Consider the following 24,784-nt stretch of genomic DNA (forward strand, 5'->3'; position numbering starts at 1 on the left):
TACCCCTTTCACTATTACTCACTAGCAGCTGTTCAAAATCATCCTTCCAATAACTTAACTTAAAGAAATATACTGTTATTATTGACTTCGTTAAGAACACTATTATTTGTACCGCAATATTTAGGGTAATATGTAATCAAAATGAATATTTAGTTGTGGTTGTGGTCCTATTTCCCTGTAGGTGAAGGCCTCGCTACATCATATAAACAACAAAGATATACTTTTTTGAACACTTTTAATGTAACAATACATACACACTGCAGTTTCCACTGATATTAGTAATCATATCTAACCAAACATAAGAATCCACGTTTTGAGGCAAAGCATGACTTCAGCTTGAGTGTCAAATAACCTTTTTATACTCACTCTTTTATTGTGAAACATTTGAAGCACCCTATTATGTCAAGGCTATTTTATATCTACGTCTCAGAATAGGCTTGCTTAAGTAAATAATATGAAAAACAGGCTGTTAACTCCCTGCTCTGCAGAGAGAGAATGTAGACTAATCTCTGATATATGTGTGATGATTGTGTATTTATGATTGTGTATTTAAAAACTGTAATTTGTTACTTTAGCAATTCAATTCACTTTAGTAATCATCGAACTTGTACTCAAAGGTGTAGTCCTGTGTAGGCTCTGACTCCTGGATCTCTGTGATGACCTCGGCAGGTGTGGGCTCTGTGTACGAACTCTCCACAGGGAACCACGAGTCATACCAGGAAGTAGTGCTCTCTGTCTCCAGCTCCGCCGTCGTTGTGGGGGCCGACGTGGTGGTCGTCGTGGCAACGGTCGTGGTGGTGGAGAGGTTATCCCTGAGTCTCTGCTGGTGCATCTTGCGCAGGCGCATCAGCCGTAACCGCCGGAGACGCTCTGCATTATGGGAGTTGGCCGAATTACCACCCATCCTGCCACTGGCGCCCGTCTTTGTTGTGTCTACGCTGCCAACTGACCCACCGCTGATGTCACTTCCTGCCCGGGGGGGTGCTTTGGTAATAAGCCGAATGGGCCTCTTGCCGTGGAGGACCATAATCTGCTTAATTCGGTCCCAGTTGGACTTGGCCAGGGTGAAGCTACAGGGGGTGGCCCCGGAGTCGTAGCCCACAATGCACAGCCGGGTCTGGAGCATGTGGCCGTCAACGCGAGCCGTCACACGGTACTCCCCGGGGTTCAACAACCGCCAGTAGTCACCGGCCGCAGCTATAGGTTGGGGGTGAGAGAGAAGAAGAGGGAGAGAGATATGGGGAGGGAGGAAGAGGGTGTGAGAAAGGGAGGGAGCAGAGAGAGAGAGAGAGAAAGTGGATCAGCGATGTCATTTGATGTTATACAGTGCATTCGGAAAGTATTCAGACCCCTTGACTTTTTCCCCATTTTGTTACGTTACAGCCTTGTTCTAAATTGATTAAATTGTTTTCCCCCCCCTCAATCTACACACAATACCCCATAATGACAAGCAAAAACAGGTATTTAGAAAGTTTTGCAAATTATTATATATTTTTTTAAATGACATTTACATAAGTATTCAGATCTTTTACTCAGTACTTTGTTGAAGCACCTTTGGCAGGGGTGTGAATGCAGGTTTACCAGTCTTGACATCGTGCTTGATGCCGTCCACAGAAATGGTGGCGTTGGCCAGGGGTTTACCCTCCATATCCCTCACTATGCCCTTTATCCCACGATGCACCTAGCACAGGAAACAGCACCTATATAAGGGCTCAATGCTCAGATGACATCACTGCATGCAATACAGTTCCAATTCCAGTAAAGACACATTAAATACATTAAAAAACAAGTAGGAGAATGGTTTAAAAATTCTATAATAAGTATTATATTATCTGTGTATTCTCACCTGTTCTATGAAGGACAGTAGTGCCTCCCGGTTGTTCTCCCACTCCAGAGGCAGCTCACTCTCATGAGGAAACTTGTCACAGCCCAGGAAGACAGACAGCTCAAAGCAGTTAGTGTGCAGGTAGCTGAAGTCATTCATTGTAAGAACATTTCCTGTAATTGTACACTTTTTGGAATGGGGCATGGAATTGTTTTTAATGTTTCATAGCTCATCTTATGCTTTTGTTCACATTTTGTCATGATGCTGAGAGAACATTTTGCTAACATTTTGCTACCCCAACCCCATGATGTTTTGGGTTGGGGGCGCCCTGGAAGTCAGGGCCCCGGGGCATGTGCTCTGAGTGCTTGTTCGGTAATCCGGCCCTGCCAGTGCTGATTCATCTTATTCCAGTCAGAACAGAGCCCACCCCTGTAGCCTTTGGAGGTCGCTGCATGTCAAACGGGTACGCCACCACTTTCTCTCCACCCTGCAAATTGGCTCCCAACACAAATGGGGTCCGCTCCATCCAGTTAATAATGGCTTTGGTTTCCAGGGCAACCTACAGAGAGAGAGTGTGAGAGAGAGAGAGATGGAGAGAAATGGAGATCTAACACCAGAAATGCAAACCTTAGTATAATTGGAAAATGAACAATACAAAAAAATATATATTAAAAAACAACATCTGTAGCCCTAACACCCACCGAGCCATTGAGGAAGTTCTCTGGGAGTGGGATGTGGTGATTAGGTACAATGCGTGGGACCCAGCCTCTGTCCTCTGCCCCCCATAGAACACTGTTGAGGTCCGGGAAGTTCTGGAAGATATCATATCCCTCCTCAGTCCAGTGGCCCAGACCCCAGTTCCCCATCTCAGAGCCCTGGAGAGGAGAGAGGAGGCTAGAAAATAATATAGAAAGGATCTCTATTGGAGAGATTAAGAGCAGGGAGTTTGGGGCCAGGGGTGTGAGAAACCGGATATGGATTAGGACAGTATGTAATGTAACATTTGTTCCGGTTTCATTAGTTTAAACATATACTGTATATTCCTTGTTGGAGCATCTTTCTGGAATGAGCCCAGGTCCCTCACCATCTCGTAGGCCAGTTCGTAGGCGTCTGGGTTGAGTGACGGAACCAGGTGTATTCTCACTCCCGCCACCAGGCGGCGCACTCTGGGGTTGTTGTCATTATACTCCTTACACATGAACTGCATCAGCAGGAGGAGCAGCTCCCGCCCCAGTTCCTCGTTACCATGGAGACCCGCCGTGTAGCGGAACTCCGGCTCACCTGGTGAAGAAGATGACGTCATCATGTGATGGAGTTTTGTGATCACTTGGTATGTGTGTGTGTTCCTTTGCTGTATGGCTCAACTATCACACATACACACACAAACAAACACACACACACCTGTATGGTGTTCCCCGGGGTTGTCAGAGATCTCTTCTTCAGGCCTGCAGAGCTCTTCCCAATGTTATAGATCCTAGTGATGTTAGGACACTCCTCATTTATCACCTTCATCATCTGTAATGGAGAGAGGGAGGGAGGAAAGAAGTGAACAAGGGAGAAGGGAGAGTGGCAGAGATGAGGGAATGACTTCAGTTAGTGCTAAATACGGCTGCTAGAATCCTGACTAGAACCAAAAAATGTTATCATATTACTCCAGTGCTACCCTCCCTACACTGGCTTCCTGTTAAGGCAATGGCTGATTTCAAGGTTTTACTGCTAACCTACAAAGCATTACATGGGCTTGCTCCTACCTATCTTTCCGATTTGGTCCTGCCGTACATACCTACACGTACGCTACGGTCACAAGATGCAGGCCTCCTAATTGTCCCTAGAATTTCTAAGCAAACGGCTGGAGGTAGGGCTTTCTCCTATAGAGCTCCATTTTTATGGAATGGTCTGCCTACCCATGTGAGAGACGCAGACTCAGTCTCAACCTTTAAGTCTTTACTGAAGACTTATCTCTTCAGTAGGTCCTATGATTAAGTATAGTCTGGCCCAGGAGTGTGAAGGTGAACGGAAAGGCTGGAGCAACGAACCGCCCTTGCTGTCTCTGCTTTGCCGGTTCCCCTCTCTCCACTGTGATTCTCTGCCTCTAACCCTATTACAGGGGCTGACTCACTGGCTTACTGGTGTTCTTCCATGCTGTCCATGGGAGGGGTGCGTCACTTGAGTGGGTTGAGTCACTAACGTGGTCTTCCTGTCTGGGTTGGCGCCCCCCCCCCCCCCCCTTGAGTTGTGCCGTGGCGGAGATCTTTGTGGGCTATACTCGGCCTTGTCTTAGGACGGTAAGTTGGTGGTTGGAGACATCCCTCTAGTGGTGTGGGGGCTGTGCTTTGGCAAAGTGGGTGGGGTTATATCCTGCCTGTTTGGCCCTGTCCGGGGGTATCATTGGATGGGGCCACAGTGTCTTCTGATCCCTCCTGTCTCAGCCTCCAGTATTTATGCTGCAGTAGTTTGTGTCGGGGGGCTAGGGTCAGTCTGTTACATCTGGAGTATTTCTCTTGTCTTATCCAGTGTCCTGTGTGAATTTAAATATGCTCTCTCTAATTCTCTCTTTCTCTCTTTCTTTCTTTCTCTCGGAGGACCTGAGCCCTAGGACCATGCCTCAGGACTACCTGGCATGATGACTCCTTGCTGTCCCCAGTCCACCTGGCCGTGCTGCTGCTCCAGTTTCAACTGTTCTGCCTGCGGCTATGGAACCCTGACCTGTTCACCGGACGTGCTTGTTGCACCCTCGACTACTATGATTATTATTATTTGACCATGCTGGTCATTTATGAACATTTTAACATCTTGACCATGTTCTGTTATAATATCCACCCGGCACAGCCAGAAGAGGACTGGCCACCCCTCATAGCCTGGTTCCTCTCTAGGTTTCTTCCTAGATTTTTGGCCTTTCTAGGGAGTTTTTCCTAGGGAGTTTTTCCTAGCCACCGTGCTTCTTTCACATGCATTGCTTGCTGTTTGGGGTTTTAGGCTGGGTTTCTGTACAGCACTTTGAGATATCAGCTGATGTACGAAGGGCTATATAAATAAATTTGATTTGATTTGATGATGGAGGGAGAGATGGAAAAATGGAGGGAGAGAGAGGGAGGGAGGAGAGGGAGGTGGGAAGTGGGCGTGATGGAGGGAGAGTGGGAGCGGGAGAGGAGGGAGATAGTGAGAGAGGAGTAAGGGAGGAGAGGAGAGAGGGATGAGGAAGAAATGAAGGACAGTGTCAATCTCACCCGTCACACTCTCATTAAACACTCACCTGTCTCATGTCCTTATAGTTGTGTTGTCTGAAATCCAGGTTGTCTGTGGGGTTGACCTCATTCTCACTACGGAATCTGCCTGTGGGAAGGGGTGGGCAGACATTGGAAGCATATGGCTGAATACACATGGGAGCGATCATTCATTGGGGAGTAACGGGGGATGGTTGAGGAGGTGATTATTGTCATTTTAGGGGTTATGAAGGTGTTGGAGTTAGGGATGTGATGACGTTCTGGACTTTATGGAAGGTTGATGGAGTTATGCATTGTACTGTACTCACTGGTCAGTTGGCAGGCCATGACCTCAACTCTGAGACACAGGCTGGCGTTCCAGCTCAGGGGAAGGATACGGATGTAACGTGCCACGGTTGGCCAATCAAACTGCACCATCACTGGAGAGTCCCTATCCACATTCCCATAGAACAACTGGAGGGAGGGAAGGAGGGAGGAGGGAAAGAGGGACAGAGAGGGGAGGAGAGGGTATGGGGAGGAGGGAGAGGGTTTGGGGAGGCGAGGGTATGGCGAGGGGAGAGGTTAAAGAGGAGGAAAGTTAAGAGATTATTTGGATATTAAATTACCGGCTGTACTGATCAATCATAAGAGAGGTTACTGACCCACTCAGCATAGCCGTCATGGAGCACCGTCCAATCACGACTGTCATTACTGAAGGACACGTAGAACGTGGACACAAAATCTTCCCTGAAATACAGAGAGAGAAGAAAAAGAGAGCGAGAGAGAGAGAGACTTTACAAGTCATACGAATATCCAACATATATGTCTAACATTCAAAATGCCAGATGATTCCACAGGTAAGATTCCATTTCCTTTGACTTTTCCCTATAATCCCTTTTACAGCATTCTGCTTATCTAATGGATACAACTCAACCTATTGATGTATATGGTGTTTGGTTTGGATTCATTTCATGTGTTGTTCATTTCAAATCAATTGTGCAGGTTAATGGGGATTCCACCTGGACCTGGCTGTGTGAACAGTGCAGTGACCCCAGTGCAGTGACCCCAGGCAGCAGGACTTACGCTGTGTCTGAGTTCCTGCCCTGTACGATGAGTCCAGTGAACTCCACCTCTCTGCGAGCGTCCACCTCAAACCAGTGGTTCTTCTCCTCTGGCTCAGCACACCATGCACCCCCGTACACACCCTCCTCATCACCGGAGCTCTGGGAAGACAAAATAGCCCCCTCACTCGTCAGATCTGTTGGGGCTGTGTGTGTTCTGACTTTTCTCATGATTTTATGTGAAGATTTGGTTTGTGCATTTGTATACAGGAACATTAGAATACAACAAGTATAATGGGTATTACAACATTCTGTATCTATAAATGTCCCCCCCCCACACACACAAGGTCCGCAATGGGGAGGAGGAAATAGCTAACTTCCTACAACTCTACACATTTAGCTATGGAGGAAAGAGAAAAATGTGCAGTTTTATAGCTAATCTCATGCTATTCTACACATTTTGCCATGAGGCTGAGAGAAAATGTTGCTATTTTAAAGCAAATTTCCTGTCATTCTAAACATATTTGCCATGGCATATGACATGTTCATATCCTATTATGTTGTTGTTGTTGTTTTGTTATTGGGTTTAGTGCCCCCAGAGCCAGTGGGCCCACATGCCTTGCGGGGGCTGCGGGGGCGTCTGGTACGCCAGTGATAGTGTATCATACTGTGTATACCTGCACGTTAAGCATGCCTCTCTGAGCAAAGAAGCCGTGGTGAGACTTAAATGAGGCAGTACTATGGTGTAGTACTCTGTATCTATACTACAGTGTAATGTAGTACCGTGTTTACCTGCATGTTGAGCCTGCCCCGCTGAGCAGAGAAGCCTTGGTGAGACTGAGAAGAGGCCAGCAGCTGGTCATCGTCAACACGATGGGACTCCAGACCTAGAGGAGGGCATTCTAGGAACAAAACAACTCATAAATCATGTGACACACTCCAAAAAAAAGCATTATTTCATTTTCGTTTTATCTGCTTTATTGTCAAATAAAGATTACAAAAAAGTTTCTGTCGGCTAAATGTTTTGGTCTGTAGTCGTCAAGAGCAACAGGCTGAAAACACTCAGTTGATGCTGACCACATCTTACACAAACACACACGCAGGCATGCACGCACACTGACCAACACATACACACAATGCTTTTGTAGATTCTGAAAGGGTGAAAAGAGAATGGTTTGTTTTCAGTGCGGCAAAAATATATATTTTCTCGCAGCAACCATTTTCCTTTTTATGAGGTCTCGAAAGGTCATAAAACAAGTCTAAAATCTGGTGCTTGTAAGAGGAAGGGAAAGAGAGAGAAAATGCTAGTCGTCTCCTAGTCTGACAGTTCAGTAAAACATGTCTTTCTGGCAGGACCAGAAGTCTGATTGGGGAGAAAGCCAGGTTGTTACAGTAGACAGGAGAAAACAGGCCAACAGTCCAGCTGCAGGAGATAGACAGTCATGTAAGGCAGGGTTTCCCAAAGTCTGTCCTGGGGCCCACCCCTGGCTGCACATTTTGATACCAGCTGATACCAAAACCAAAACTTTAGGGTAAAGTGACTTGCTCAATGGCACATTGACAGACGTTTCACCTAGTCAGCTCTGGGATATGAACCAACGCCTTTTGTTTACTGGTCCAATGCTCTTAATCACTAGGCTACCTGCTGCCCCTCAAGTGAAGTTGAAGCTGCTCATGAATGAATATGAAAACCAGTGTTGAGGTGATTTTCTTACTCTTGGGTTCGGCATGTACCGGGATCTGCCTCAGCCTCTCCTCCTCTTCCTCCTCCCACTTCTTCCTCAGCCGCTTCACTGTGATGCATGATGGGAAAACAAGATGTGACTAGGCATGTTTACACACGGTCATGGCTCTCCAGCTCACCAAGCATCAAATACTTCCATATGTGCTGCTGCTTGTAGAATACTGAATATTACAGTCACTGCCATTCCATTTTCCCTCCAATAAGTCTGCATATTCTTGTAAACATATGTATCATTTTATCCAATGAAACTATACTGATACACAGGGTAGAGACTGATTTTTAAGTATACAATTGAAAACTCAAGCAGACAGCCTGCAGTCCTGCACACACTCAAAATAAACCCCAACACCCTCCTACCCTTTCTCCCTTCTTCCCTCTCTTTCTCCATTCCCCTTCTCCCCCGTCTATCTTACTGATGTCTACTGGCCCAGGGCCCCAACACATGGCAGTAGCTGTTTTGATAAACTCTCTTCCTATCCTTCTCCCGCCCCATCCCCACCCCTTCCTCAATCCATCCCCCTCTCTCACACACAGCCACAGTCCTTTTCTCCCTCCACTCCTCAACACTGACAATGTTGCAATCTACAGGCTATAATGGTCCTTGTTGTATAAACAATCCAGTCATCTCTGTAAGTGATGAATTAACACATAAGGGGGCCCTAAAGGGACAGGGCTACAGGTTTCTCTCTGTCAGACAGATAAAGTGATTCAGACCTTTTTCCTCCTTCTCCTTGTGAGCTTTCTCTGCCTCCTCCTCAAGTTTTTTAGCTGCCACTGTGGAGAGAGAGAGAGCAGAGGTTAGAGAGAGATTAAAGAGAGTTTAAGAGAGGTTAGACGGGGGTTAGAGAGAGGTGCTCTTACTAACACGATCACACAACGAATGCAGACAGTACAAGCTGCTTGTACAGGTGATCATACATGACCAAACAATTGCAGGAAAGCGAGACAGACAGACAGACATAACATGTAATGTACGTACAGTCTGCATAATCATACTCTTCGTACCAGGGCACTGTGGTTCCCTCTGAAAGAAAATTTGCATGCATGGTAAATATGTTGAATTATTAAAATGTGTCGTTTCGAGTACCGCCCAATTCATTTGTTATGTGATGGGCTATTTACCTGGTACATACATGATGACCTCAGTGGTGGTCCTCTCTCTGTCCACTGTTAGAGATGGTAAAAGACATTTAGATGTCTTAGAGGGCTGAACAACTACAGTACTGTACATGAAAATCAATGTGTTTCATCTCAACTTTCACAAACATTAGAAATGGCTTTGACAACATGAGTGTTTTGCTTTTGTTGTAATAGCTTATTGATGACATATGATCATAATCTTTGCCAAACTAAATTCATGCTTCAAATCAGAGAAGATTGGATTGAAAGTGATAGATCGTTGAGTCATGTCAGACATAAGCTTGGTGTCCCAGTAATCTTGACCATGCTCTGTCAGGGTCTTGGAGCCAGCAGAGGGAGGTGTGGGTCCCGAGGGTCTGCTGTCTACTGGGCAGAAACATCACATACAAACCACAACAGAGAAATATTGGCTCAGTCACCTCGCATTGCAAATTAACGAGATTATACTGTACCATTAATTTTTTTAAATTTAACTAGGCAAGTCAGATAAGAACAAATTCCTATTTACAATGACGGCCAGGGAACAGTGGGTTACGTGCCTTGTTCAAGGGCAGAACGACAGATTTTTACTGTCGTTCGGGGATTCAATCTAGCAACCTTTCGGTTACTGGTCCAACGCTCTAACCACTAGGCTACCTGCCACCCCTAAATTAACGTGGCCTGCTTGTTTTTAAAGATATGAGATGGAAAAAAAGCAACTAATAGGGAACAGATTAGAACAGAGATGTCCTAATATATATATATAGGTACGTCTGTCCCGGCCCAGCTCAATCAGGAGTTTCTCCTCCTCCTCTTCCTGACTGGGTCTTCTGGTCACCGGCTTCATCCCCTCCTCCTTCCATTCTGTTGTCTTGGAGGCCTTGGTAGCTTTGGGCTTTGTGTTAGGTGCCTTGGTGGCTTTAGGTGCCTTGGTGGCCTTGGGCTTCTTGGGTGCCTTGGTGGCTTTGGGTTTTTTAGTGGGTTTCGGGGCTTTGGGCGCCTTGTTGGCTTTCTGCTTCTTGGCTTTGGCCTCCTTCTCTGTGGCTTTCTTTGCCCTGGCTGAAAAGAGAAATGGAGAGAGAGAGAGTGAGTGTAAGTGAGAAAGTGACCACCACAATTACTACACCCCAGCCCCATCCAGAAAAATTGAGCAAGAGAACACAAGGTTGAAACAGAATATGGGACCACTAAATACAGCATGAAAGAGAGAGAGAGAGAGAGAAGCAGACAGCAGAAATCTCTCCACAGGTATCCCTTTGCCCTCTCTTTCTCCCTCTCTTCTCTCCCAGATTTCCTGAAGGGCAGGCCTGATCACATTCCTCCTCCCACAGTGTTCAGTGGGTCAGTAATGATACATGGTCACTGCTTTGTTTTGGTTTCAGACCAAGCAGCCAGCCGGCCAAACCCAAACCTGCTGTGTTGACGTCCCTGGTGTCGACATCTGTCTAACTATTCCTGGTTGATTAGCTGTGGATAATGCTTCATTTGGTATGTGTTTGTAGAAAAGGTTTAGTTTGTAATGAAAAGTATTAGTGATTGTGATCCTATATGTAATTACCCTCAGACTAGCAGACAGACACAGGAGTGTATGAACAGCGAAGAGCTTATTTTCTCCCAGTAGACTTAAGTAGACCAGCTCCTGCAGCTATGTTATGGTTCCATGATGACCTAGCTGTCTAAAATGTAAATGTCAACATCCTCACACACACAGCCAGGCCAGCTAAACACACCACCCAGTAAAAGGTCTGTTCTCTCTTGGTCTACTCACCTGTTCCACTAACATCCTATTGGTGAGTGAGGATGCTCCTTAAGTGCTGTCAACCAATGGGGTTATACTACAAAGTCAGTGAAAACTCAAGCTTAAAGAAGGGGAATGATCTTCCATGAAGATACATGGATGTCTGAAGGTAAAAACAAGGAAGCTCCCAACGATCCCTGTGGCACCATGAATCATGCCATTTTATCACAAGACAAATACATAAATCTTGTAATTTTGATTCATAATTTGATCTTCATGCAGCACAACCAAATAAAATATCTCTCAGTGGTTCTGGATTCTGCCAATTCAGCCTTTTTTTTATGTTACCTAATTCTAACAGTCCTGAATGGCTTTGGAAAGAACTAGTAGGCTTATGGCTTTGTTCCATGCAGTGGAGAATGTAATACTGTGCACATGAAACGTACGTTTCATTGTTACAACTGGGCCCAGTCATAAATTGTCCTTCCCATTTTCTGTATTTTGAACAAATTTATATTTTAATCTTCTTATAATCAAGGGCCTGGGTATGCAGGAAATCAACAAAAATCGTATTTTTTTAATAATATATTTGATCTAAGTCAGTATATTATATCATGTGGACTTAGTCCAGGTCATGAGACCTCTGTCACGTACGCTCCCTCTCCAGCCTCTAGGTCACCAGGCTGCTCATTATGGAGCACACCTGTCACCATCATTACACGCACCTGCGTGTCGTCAGACTCACCTGGACTCCATCACTTCCCTGATTACCTTCCCTATATATGCCACTCCCTTTGGTTCCTTTCCCAGGTGTCATTGTTTCTGTTTCATGTCTGTGTGCTGTTAGTGTTTCTTGTTTTGGATTATGTTCTGTTTATTTATTAAAACACTCACTCCCTGAACTTACTTCCCGACTCTCAGTGCATGTCATTATAGACTGGAGTTGGTTCTGCCAAGAAAACCTCTAAGTGCATATCACAGTCAAGCTCTCCCTCATCACTGAATTACTGTAGTGTTAGTCACACATACACACATGCAGATGCACGCAAACACGCAGTTACTAAAAACCCATAATCAGCCACACACCACACCGTTACTCACAAATCCATACAGCAGGGAGTCTTTCCACTTTTCCACTACGAAACAAACACGTAAAACGTTAGAACTTTTTATCAGCACAATTAAAGTAAATATTCAGTCACAAGACAATTGTATATGTCAACATGCTTTTAAAAAAATTGGTCTTCATGATGATTGGTTGATAATAAACTCTACTCTAGGGAGAAAACAAAGGGTCTAGGCGTCAACAGTCTCAACCGAGAACATGCTGCTGACAGATAGCTAGCTGTGTGGTTTCTAAATGCAAAGCAAATGTTAGTTTTCCTATCTGTATGTGCGGCTTTGGCCTCACTGCAACAGAGGGAAATGGCGAGAGGACGGCGAGAGAGAGGGGGATGGGGAAGAGGGAGGTAGAGAGGACGATAAGGAGAGAAGGGTTGTAAAAAGATACATGAAAGGGGAAGGGATGGAAAGAGAACCCAGTGAACCATCGCTTATCACCCTGTTCCTGTCATGAGTCAGACCAGATGTGTTTGCCATCTATACAAGCACCATACTTAATTAAGGATCCGCCCCTTTTTAAAAATTTCGCCTGAAATTACATCCCCAAATCTAACTGCCTGTAGCTCAGGCCCTGAAGCAAGGATATGCATATTATTGGTACCATTTGAAAGGAAACACTTTGAAGTTTATGGAAATGTGAAAGGAATGTAGGAGAATATAACACATTAGATCTGGTAAAAGATAATACAAAGAAAAAACCAACCGTTCTTTTGTAATTTTTTTTGGACCATCATCTTTGAAATGCAAGAGGAAAGCCATAATGTATTATTCCAGCCCAGGTGCGATATACATTTTGGCCACTAGATGGCAGCAGTATATGTGCAACGTTTTAGACTGATCCAATGAACCATTGCATTTCTGTTCAAAATGTTGTATCAAGACTGCCCAAATGTGCCTAATTTGTTTATTAATAACTTTTATGTTCAAAATTGTGCACTCTCCTCAAACAATAGCATGGTATTATTTCACTGTAATAGCTACTGTAAATTGGACAGTGCAGTTAGATTAACAAGAATTTAAGCTTTCTGCCAATATCAGATATGTCTATGTCCTGGGAAATGTTCTTGTTTCTTACAACCTCATGCTAATCGCATTAGCCTACGTTAGCTCAACATTCCCGTGGAAGGGACACTGATCCCGAAGAAGTTCACATACACACACACACGGTACTGAACTGGAATGTTTCCTGTTTCCTGTGAGTCATTTTACAGTGAGATGCTTAAGGAGTAACTGACTCAGAAGTGTTTTACAACACAATTCTACATGTCGGAACTGTAGAGAAAAGTTTTCTGAAAAATATTTCAGAAAGTTCTGCTGCTCAGTTACTCTCCCTCTCAGGCCAGATAGCATCAGGCAGAGAGGTTTCAGAGAGGAACCCACAAAATATGGCGCTGTACTGTATGGTTGGGTCCAACCCAACTTTGTTATTTCATTTAATTTTGGGGGGATTTTCTTCTTTTTTTAAATGATTTATTTTCACAAAATGTATCCACTATCATTTCTTATAACCGACAAGAACTTCTGAACATCAGATCAGCATATTTACTTGCCTTAATTCCAGCTTCAACTTCAACTCATATGCTCTGGGCTCTTTCTGTAATTCTGACCCAATTTTCGGGGGTATCCAAAATGAAACACTGGCATTACGGAGGTAAGAGAGGGGGAGTCCTGGCAAGATTAAAGCGAAGGGAAAACCGGCCACCTATTCACTCCATTCTATTGGCCAATGTTGTCATGAGAATTTTCAATCCCAATGATAATAACTAACAATCAATAAACTTTGACTAATCCCCAAGGTTTGTAAGATACTGGGTTAAGAACAATTAGGCAAAGACTCAGCTTATGCAAAAGGTTCGTACAGTTTATTCAGAGAACGTTCTGAAGTCCATTATACAAAGACATTCATTTTATAACTCACTCCCTACTTACGCACATACCTCCACACAAACAGTAGATATCCTACACACATACACACACATCTCCCCCGAGATTAGAGGAACCTTGAGAGGTACTCCCTGTCCTCTCATAAGTTTCTCAAAGTTCTCGCTAGGTCGGGTCAAACAGTCTAATTGTTCTTGATATTTTCTTAGGCACACACATACACACATACATTTCTCTTCCTTCCGGGTCTCTACTAAACCTTATGAGACTTACATTTAGTACTTTAATTATTCATTATACATGCTACATAAACTACTAATTACTAATTAGTTACGTTTCAGGGTGGGATTCTTTAATCATTACCTTTAAACATATAATTCCCTTGTACAGTCACAGTTGGATGACCTTTGATCGCGGATTTGCTAATGACGGGACTCTCTTAAGTGCAATATTCTCTGCTTTTCTGAAACATGGCTTTCGTACAACATTGCTATCCAACTCAATAGATTCTCCATTCACTGAGCGGACTGGACAGTGGAGTCAGAGAGGGGGAGGGGTTTGCCTTTTCATCAACAACAAAATGGTGACTGACTCGAGCGCAGTGGAAGTCTCGACCCATTGTTCACCGTCTTGGAATACCTGATGGTCAAAAGCCGACCCTTCTACCTCCCGAGGGAGTTTTCAGCTGTTATCGTGACTGTTGTGTACATTACACCACAGGTCAAGAAATATAAAAAGCTGAACCTTAACAAACTGTACGAGGCTATAAACAAGCAGGAAAACTTGCACCCGAAGGCTGCTTTATTTTGTTGCTAGTGATTTTAATACCACGTCATTGACACATGATGCTAAACTTCCATCAACAAATCTCTTTCGCCACAAGCGTCGATAAAGTCCTAGACCACTGTTACTCTACCCACAAGCAAGCATACAAGGCCCTCCCTCGTCCCCCATTCGGGCAAATCAGATCATGACTCCATTCTCCTGCTTCCTGTTTACAGGCAGAAGCTCAAACAGGAAGTACCCTTGACTTGCTTTATTGAGAAATGTTCATCAGAATCGGATATTATGCTACAGGGCTGCTTTGCTGGCGCTGATTGGAATATGTTCCAAGACTCCGGCAATGACATCGACGAGCTAACCACCTTCATCACTGGCTTTATTGTCACAGTGAAGGGTCACTGCTTCCCCAATCAAAGCGTTGGATTAACACTGAAGTTGGCGCTAAGCTAAAGGACAGCGCTACCACACACACAGGGCTATCGCGGACAACCCTGAGGCTATGGCTAAGGACAGGAATAAGTACAAGAAGTCCTGGTATGACCTCCGCAGAGTAATCAAATTAGCAAAAGGACAATATTGGAATAAGGTGGAATCATATTACAAAGGCTGCGACTCCCGCCGCATGTGGCAAGGGCAGCAGTCCATTACAAATTACAAAGGAAGACCCAGCCGTGATCTGCCCAACAATGCTTCTCTACCAGACAAACTCAATGCATTTTATGCACGCTTCGACAATAACAACACCATACTGTGCTTGAGGGCCGCCACCGACCCAGAGGACTGGGTGATCTCGCTCTCCGAGGCCGACGTGAGTAAGGTTTTTAATCAGGTCAACACTCGCAAGGCCGTGGGGCCGGATGGTATTGGAGGACAGTTCTTAGAGTATGCGCAGAACAGCTGGCAGGCATATTCTGTAGTCTGTAATCCCCACGTCTTAAACTGATCATCATCAATTCTGTTCCCAAGAACTCTAAGGCTTCATGCCACAATGACTACCGCCCTGTAGTACTCACATCTGTAATCATGAAGTGCTTTGAAAGGCTGGTTATGGCACATATCAACTCCATCATCCCAGACACCCTAGATCCACTCAAATCTGCATACCGCACAAACAAATCTATAGATGACACAATCTCAATTGCACTCCCCACTGCGCTCATCCACCTAGATAAGAGTAATACCTATGTGATAATGCTGTTCATTGACTACAGCTCACTATTGTCCCCTCTAAACTTGTCACCAAACCTAGGACCCTGGGACTGAACACCTCCCTATGCAAACTGGATCCTGGACTTCCTGATAGGCTGCCCCCAGGTAGTGAGGTTAGGCAACATCATCTCCGCCATGCTGACCCTCAACATGGGGGCCCCACAGGGGTCTGTGCTTAGTCCCTCCTGTTCTCCCTGTTAATCCACGACTGTGTGGCCACGCACGACACCATCATAAAGTTTGCTGATGACACGGCGGTGGTAGGCCTGATCACCGGCAACAATGAAACAAACTACAAATCAAATTGTATTTGTCACATGCGCCAAATACAACAGGTATATACCATGAAATGCTTAGTTACAAGCCCTTAACCAACAATGCAGATCAATAAATAGAATTAAGAAAATATTTACAATTTTTTTTTACAAAATATATAAAATAAAAAAGTACCACAATAAAATTACATTAACGAGGCTATATACCAGCACCGAGTCAATGTGTGGGGGGACAGATTTGTCAAGATAATTTGTACATGTAGATAGTGGTAAAGTGACTATGCATAGATAATAAACAGCAAGTAGCAGCAGTGGGATCAATGTAAATAGTCCGGGTGGCTATTTGATTAATTGTTCAGCAGTCTTATGGCTTAGGGGTAGAAGCTGTTAAGGAGCCCTTTGGTCCTAGACTTGGCACTCTGGTACCGCTTACCGTGTGGTAGCAGAGAGAAAATTCTATGACTTGGGTGACTGGAGTCTTTGACAATTATTGGGGCCTTCCCCTAACACCGCCTAGTATATAGGTCCTGTATGGCAGGAAGCTTGGCCCCAGGGATGTACTTGGCCGTATGCACTACCCTCTGTACATTTTACCTTTTAGTCATTTAGCAGACGCTCTTATCCAGAGCGACTTACAGTAGTGAATGCATAGATTTCATTTCATGCATTTTTTTTGTACTGGTCCCCCGTGGGAATCGAACCCACAACCCTGGCGTTGCACACACCATGCTGGCGTTGCAAACACCATGCTCTACCAACTGAGCCACAGGTCAGATGCCGAGCAGTTGCCATACCAGGCAGTGATGCAATCGGTCAGGATGCTCTCGATAGTGCAGCTGTAGAACTTTTTGAGGATCTGGAGATCCATGCCAAATCTTTTCAGTCTCCTGAGGGAGAAAATGTGCTGTCATGTCATAATCATGACTGTCTTGGTGTATTTGGTCCATGATAGTTTGTTGGTGATGTAGACACCAAGGAACTTGAAACACTCTACCCACTCCAATACAGCCACGTCAATGTTAATGGGGGTGTGTTCTGCCAACCTTTTTCTGTAGTCCAAGATCAGCTCCTTTGTCTTGCTCATACTGAGGGAGAGGTTGTTGTCCTGTCACCACACTGCTAGGTCTCTGATCATCCCGGAAACCTTAGACCCACTCCAATTCACATACCGCGCCAACGGAATCCACAGATGACACAATCTCAATCGCACTCCACACTTCCCTTTCCCACCTGGACAAAAGGAACACCTATGTGAGAATGCTATTCATTAACTACAGCTCAGCGTTCAACACCATAGTGCCCACAAAGCTCATCACTAAGCTGTTGTGTCGTCAGCAAACTTAATGATGGTGTTGGAGTCATGTTTGGCCACTCAGTCGTGGGTGAACAGGGAGTACAGGAGGGGACTAAGCTCGCATCCCTGAGGGGCCCCAGTGTTGAGGATCAGCGTGGCAGATGTGTTGTTGCCAACCATTACCACCTGGGGGTGGCCTGTCAGGAAGTCTAGGATCCAGTTACAGAGGGAGGTGTTTAGTCCCAGGGTCCTTAGCTTAGTGATGAGCTTTGTGGGCACTATGGTGTTGAACGCTGAGCTGTAGTTAATGAATAGCATTCTCACATAGGTGTTCCTTTTGCTTGAGTTTCTAGCTCCAACAGCGCAGTAATATCTAACAATTTCATAACAGTACACACAATGCACACAAATCTAAAGTAAAGGAATGGAATTAAGAATATATAAATATTTGGATGAGCAATGTCGGAGCGGCATAGACTAAAATACAGTAGAATAGAATAGAATACAGTTGAAGTCGGAAGTTTACATACACCTTAGCCAAACACATTTAAACTCAGTTTTTCACAATTCCTGACATTGAATCCTAGTAAAAATTCCCTGTCTTAGGTCAGTTAGGATCACCACTTTATATTAAGAATGTGAAATGTCAGAATAGTAGTAGAGAGAATGATTTATTTCAGCTTTTATTTCTTTCATCACATTCCCAGTGGGTCAGAAGTTTACATACACTCAATTAGTATTTGGCAGCATTGCCTTTAAATTGTTTAACTTGGGTCAAACTTTTTGGGAGGCCTTCCACAAGCTTCCCACAATAAGTTGGGTGAATTTTGGCCCATTCCTCCTAACAGAGCTGGTGTAACTGAGTCAGGTTTGTAGGCCTCCTTGCTCGCACATGCTTTTTCAGTTCTGCCCACTAATTCTCTATAGGATGGAGGTCAGGCTTTGTGATGGCCACTCTAATACCTTGACTTTGTTGTCCTTAAGCCATTTTCCCACAACTTTGGAACTATGCTTGGGGTCATTGTCCATTTGGAAGACCCATTTGCAACCAAGCTTTCACTTCCTGACTGATGTCTTGAGATGCTGCTTCAATATATCCACATCCTCATGATGCCATCTATTTTGTGAAGTGCACCACTCCCTCCTGCAGCAAAGCCCCCACAACAAAGCCCCCACAACTGCCACCCCCGTGCGTCACGGTTGGGTGGTGTTTTCGGCTTGCAAGCCTCCCCCTTTTTTCCTCCAAACATAACGATGGTCATTATGGCCAAACAGTTCTATTTTTGTTTCATTAGACCAGAGGACATTTCTCCAAAAAGTACGAACTTTTTCCCCATGTGCAGTTGCAAACCGTAGTCTGGCTTTTTTTATGGCGGTTCTGGAGCAGTGGCTTCTACCTTGCTGAGCGGCCTTTCAGGTTATGTCGATTTAGGACTCATTTTACTGTGGATATAGATAATTTTGTACCTGTTTCCTCCAGCATCTTCACAAGGTCCTTTGCTCTTGTTCTGGGATTGATTTGCACTTTTTTGCACGAAAGTACGTTCATCTCTAGGAGACAGAACATGTCTCCTCCCTGAGCGGTATGACAGCTGCGTGGTCTCATGGTGTTTATCCTTGCGTACTATTGTTTGTACAGATGAACGTGGTACCTTCAGGCATTTGGAAATTACTCCCAAGGATAAACCAGACTTGTGGAGGTCTACAATTTTTATGCTGATTTCTTTTGATTTTCCCATGATGTCCAGCAAAGAGGCAACGAGTTTAAAGGAAGGCCTTGAAATACATCTACAGGTACAGCTCCAATTGACTCAAATTATGTCAATTAGCCTATCAGAAGCTTCTATAGCCATGACATCATTTTCTGGAATTTTCCAAGCTGTTAAAAGGCACAGTCAACTTAGTGTATGTAAACTTCTGACCCACTGGAATTGTGATACAGTGAATTATAAGTGAAATAATCTGTCTGTAAACAATTGTTGGAAAAATTACTTGTGTCATGCACAAAGTAGATGCCCTAACCGACTTAACAAGAAATGTGTGGAGTGGTTGAAAAACGAGTTTTAATGCCTCCAACCTAAATGTATGTAAACTTCCGACTTCAACTGTACATATGAGATGAGTAATGCAAAATATGTAAACATTATTAAAGTGACTAGTGTTCCATTAATCAAGTGGCCAGTCATTTTAGGTCTATCTAGGGCAGCAGCATCTCAGGTTCTAGTTATGGCTATTTAACAGTCAGATGGCCTTGAGATAGAAGCTGTTTTTCAGTTTCTCGTTCCCAGCTTTGATGCACCTGTACTGACCTCTCCTTCTGGATGATAGCGGTGAACAGGTAGTGGCTCGGATGGTTGTTGTCCTTGATGATCTTTTTGGCCTTCCTGTGACATTGGGTGCTGTAGGTGTCCTGGAGGGCAGGTAGTTTGCCCCCAGTGATGCTTTGGGCAGACTGCACCACCCTCTGGAAAGCCCTGCGGTTGCAGGCTGTGCAGTTGCTGTACCAGGCGGTGATATAGCCCGACAGCATGCTCTCAATTGTGCATCTGTAAAACTTTGTGAGGGTTTTAGGTGCCAAACCAAGTTTCTTCAGGGTCCTGAGGTTGTGCCTTCTTCACCACACACTGTCTGTATGGGTGGATCATTTCAGTTTGTCAGTGATGTGTACGCCGAGGAACTTTAAGCTTTCCACCTTCTCCACTGCGGTCCCGTCGATGTGGATAGGGGGTTGCTCCCTCTGCTGTTTCCTGAAGTCCACAATCAGCTCCTTTGTTTTGTTGACGTTGATTGAGAGGTTATTTTCCTGGCACCACACTCCCAGGACCCTCACCTCCTCCCTGTAGGCTGTCTCGTCATTGTTGGAAATCAGTAGCAGCAACATTATGTACAAAATAATTTACAAACAATGCGAAAATAAATAAATAATTGCACAGTTGGTTAGGAGCCCGTAAAGCGCCAGCCATCCCCTCCAGCGCCATTACTACAGGGAGGAGGTCAGTGACCTGGCAGTGTGGTGATGGGTCAACAACTTCTCCCTCAACGTCAGTAAGACCAAGGAGCTGATCGTGAAATACAGGAAACAAAATGACGGGGCTGCAGTTGAGGTGGTTGAGAGCGTCAAGTTGCTCGGTGTCCCAATCACTAAGGACTTAAAATGGTTTCTTCACCCTCAGGAGGTTAAAAAGGTTTGGCATGGGCCCTCAAATCCTCAAAAAGTTATACAGCTGCACTCACTTTTGTGAGCATCTTGACTGGCTGCATCACTGCTTGGTATGCAACAGCACTGCCCTCAATCGCATGGTGCTACAGAGGGTGATACGGACAGCCCAGTACATCACTGGGGTTGAGCTCCCTGCCATCCAGGACCTCTACATCAGGCAGTGTGAAAGGAAGGCCCGGAAAATCGTTAAATGCTCCAGCCACACCAACAGGTTCCTGAACAGCTTCTATCCCTAAGTCATAACAGCTAACAAAGTGCCTAATAAACTGAGTTGACCCTTGTATTTTATATTTGGCACTCTCTATGCACACTCACAGGACACACATAACATGCAGACATATTTACACTTAATCTACACCCACACACACACACACTCACGTACAAGCATCATATAAACTTCTGCTACTCTGTCCATCATATATATTGATGCCTAGTCACCTTACCCATATAAATGTCTACCTCTATTCCTCCAGTATCCATGCACATTGTAAATATGGTACTGGAATTGACCCTGTATATAACTTCTTACTTTCTTGTGTTCTTCTTATTTCTTATTTTTATTTATAGTTTTTTTGTAATTTATGTGATTTTTAGTACTTCATTGATATTGATTACTGCATTGTTGGGTTTAGAGTTTGCAAGAAAGTGTCACGGCTGTTTGAAGGGTCAGACCAAAATGCAGTGTGTTCATAGTTCCACACATTTTATTATATTGAAACTAAATGCAATACACGAAAATACTTGAATATACAAAAACAACATGACGCAGAGAGGGGAAACCACACTACTCAAAAGATAATAACCCACAAAACAGGAAGCGAAAACCCCCTACTTAAATATGATATCTAATCAGAGGCAACGAGGATCAGCTGCCTCCAATTAGAGATCAACCCAAACAATCCCAACATAGAAATAGAAAAACTAGAACTTAAACATAGAAATAAAACACATAGAACAACCACCCAAAACACCCCCTGTCACACCCTGACCACTCTACTATAGAAAATAACAACTTACTATGGTCAACCATAATTTGTGCAAATGGTAAGCTAAAAATGTTCTCATCTAAAATTGATGTTGGTGGTATTGTGGAGTGAGGAAGGTTGGTGGCATGAACATTTGAATCTGTGGTCCCTGGTGAAAATACATTTTGTTGTACAGTGGAAGGGTTGTAGGATAGACAGGAGGAGGTGAGGGGTATCTGACCCCACACTGGAGCTGCTGCTCAGGCAGCCCTTTCCCCTCACACTCTTTCTTCCACTTGGTGCGTCGATTTTGGAACCAGATCTTAACATGGGTCTCTGTGAGACAGAGCATCAAGGCGATGGCATAGCGCTCGAACACAGACAGGTAGTGGCTGCTGTGGAAACTATGTTCTAGAATGTGTAGTTGATCCAAGGTGAACGCTGTCCGAACCCGCCGTGACTTTCCCTTTGACCTCTCCAGGCTACGGCACACAGATGCAGGGTGAGACTCGCTAGTCTCCCTTTCCGCCAACACAGATGAGTCCACTGTGGTGGAGCATTTACTGGCTGCTGGACCACTTGGGAATTCTACTCTCTTGGAATGGCTTTCTGGAATGGCTGCCCCACCTGAAAACTGAAAAGAGTGAGTTTAGAGAGGGACCTCAACCATTCTAATCGGCAGTTATGATGATATGGGTTGAATGTTGATAAAGAATAATGTTAAAAGTTAATTGTTCAGGGCTGGCCCAAAAATAAATAACTCAACACTGCCTTCTAGGAAATAACTAATACTACTGTATCAACTGTGGTAGTACTAGCCTACGCCTATAAACTAAACTTCTGCATCAACCCTATATCTCAATCTAAGGATAATATTTATTTATAAAATATAAGTAGTAAGTAAATGGCTTTAAACCCCTTTAAGTTTTCATAATAAGTAGTTAGAATAACTGAAAACTCCTACCTGTGGTCTGTCTTGCAGCATCACTCTCAGCAGTTGAACGATGGCTCAGATGGGTACTGCTTGGACTCCCAGTGAATTTAGACGGATCCATGATGTCTGCTACAGAGAAAGAGGTTCTGCTAACCTGTGACAACTTTTCTGGCTGCATTTTAATTTTCTGTTGTGTAAATTTGGACGAAAATGCGCATGTTGTTCAATGAAGGAGGTGGCAGAGAACTCGAGTACCACTGCGTGCGCCAACTTACATCCCCGTGTCTGATTATTGTTGCCCTGGCACCCCTCAATTTATACAGGTCAAGCACACGCCGCTCCCCCGCATAAAATTAACATTTCCACAATTACAAGTGCACTGCTGCGCTCTGCAAGAAAAACATCTGCTCCTTCCTGCGAGCGTAATTTGGCGTGCGCAACACGCCTGGACACACACACGAACATACAACTCTGGCCGAGTGCGTGGAAGAAGGAATCCCTGCGCGGGCACTTTAAAATGCTAATGAGCGCTCTCAGCTGGCTCGGTTATTTATTGCAGAGCATCTGGTTAAAATGTGCTGTTTTCTTTACAACCGTGTTCCTTTTTGTCGCTTGGCTTGTCATTATTTGCAATTGTGTGATTTTACACTGGTGGGACACGTGAACTCCGGTTGTCATTCTAAGTAATCGAGTCCTCTCAGAGTGAAAGTGATGCTGCTTCACTTGTGCACGAATATCAATAGAAGCGTTTGTGTTTTTTATTGGATGTGGTTAAAGTGTATAGCTTTGTAGTGAGTCTAATCACACAAACACTTAGCTATGATTAGAGGTCCACACATTTACAACTAACACGATTATGAGTGCAATAGCCCATCTGTCTGTTCAACAGTATGAAACTAAAGACCTAACAAAAGCATTTTGTGCCTATTACTTAACTTGGAGCTTATTTTCCTGTAGTAATTTGTGCTGTTGTAGCCTACTGTTAGAACGCCTAGTTTCAGAATCCCTTGATAACGGTTCTCCAAATGTGTTCTTCATTGGTGTATCAGTTTCTCTCCACTGTTTCCAAGTATACCTGGTGGCTGGAAGTGGGAACCTATTACTATCCTATTGTGGACTGTAGGCTAGATTTCAAACCAATCCACATACTTTTATGTAAAATCTCTTAGTATCTTTCATCTCTCAAACAAACCAAGATAGAAGCAACATCAACCACATAGCATAATATGACCACAGAGAGATCCACAGGGAAGTTTGTATAACAATAAAGCCCACTGATATGTGCACATTGGATAAGTGGGTTGTTCCCCAAAATTAGTGCCTTTTGCGTCCCTTTGATATTTCAAGTAGAAATTGTGCACCAATAACATTTTAAAAGCCTGTTATATTAAATGAAGTGCCCTCTAATATACCCCCTAGAGTCGGTAATCTAGTTACATAAAAAATATTGCCATCAAAATCCATACATTTAAGCTATAGATATCTGTTTTTTGCATTGGATGCATCTCAATCGACGGTGTCACGATCACTGTCCTCGAACTCCCTGTCATAAATAAGCCGGTTTCCCCTTGCGTTGCAAGGGCCGCGGCTTTTGTGGCGCGATGGGTAACGTTGCTTCGTGGGGTGTCAGTTGTTGATGTGTGCAAGGGTCCCTGGTTCGAGCCCGGGTTGGGGCGAAGAGAGGGACGGAACCTACACTGTTACACCGGTAATTCCACATCCTTTATTTAGAAGTGAAACCGAACAAAACAATAAACAGGATAAACAGAAAGAAGCGTGACGTTCTGGGGCTGCTCAAAGGCAGCTACACAAAAACAAGATCCCACAACTCAAGGAGGGAAAAAGGGCTGCCTAAGTATGGTTCCAAATCAGAGACAATGAATGGCAGCTGCCTCTGATTGGAAACCATACCTGGCCAAAATATAGAAATATAAAACATAGAATGCCCACCCTATATCACACCTTGACCTAACTAAACAGAGAAAAACGGCTCTCTCAGGTCAGGGCGTGACAGACGGCCTCTGCCACTTCTACATCTGCTGTGAAAGGTGGTAGAGCTATAGAGGTGTTTGACAGAGCATGAGACATCCGAATATCGGTCTTCTCACGAAAACATCTGTAGCGTCCAAACCGTTTTGACCACTCTATAGAAAGGGGAGATTCTCACGAACATACGATGATGTTTCGTTTTGCTCTACGATCTCCACAAGTGTCAGGAAACTAGTCTGAACTCGGTACAGTTGATGTGCCAACTTCTGTTTAGTATTGTCCGAACGGTTATGGCTAAAAACGAATGGGACCCCAGTATGGAAAGGGGAGATTTTCACGAACATGGTGGTGTTCTCTGTTTTGCTCTATGACCCCCACAAGTGTCACAGGACTGGTCTGACATTTTTTGGGGGAAAAATGGA

At 44.3% G+C, this 24,784-nt stretch overlaps 1 pseudogene; it reads right to left on the reverse strand.

The window, feature by feature from the left end:
* Positions 1 to 218: 218 nt before the first annotated feature.
* On the reverse strand, positions 219 to 22,494 carry LOC115160297 (inactive carboxypeptidase-like protein X2; annotated as a pseudogene).
* Positions 22,495 to 24,784: the final 2,290 nt, after the last annotated feature.

Source organism: Salmo trutta, chromosome 23, assembly GCF_901001165.1.
Source record: "Salmo trutta chromosome 23, fSalTru1.1, whole genome shotgun sequence".
NCBI classification, from domain to species: Eukaryota; Metazoa; Chordata; class Actinopteri; order Salmoniformes; family Salmonidae; genus Salmo; species Salmo trutta.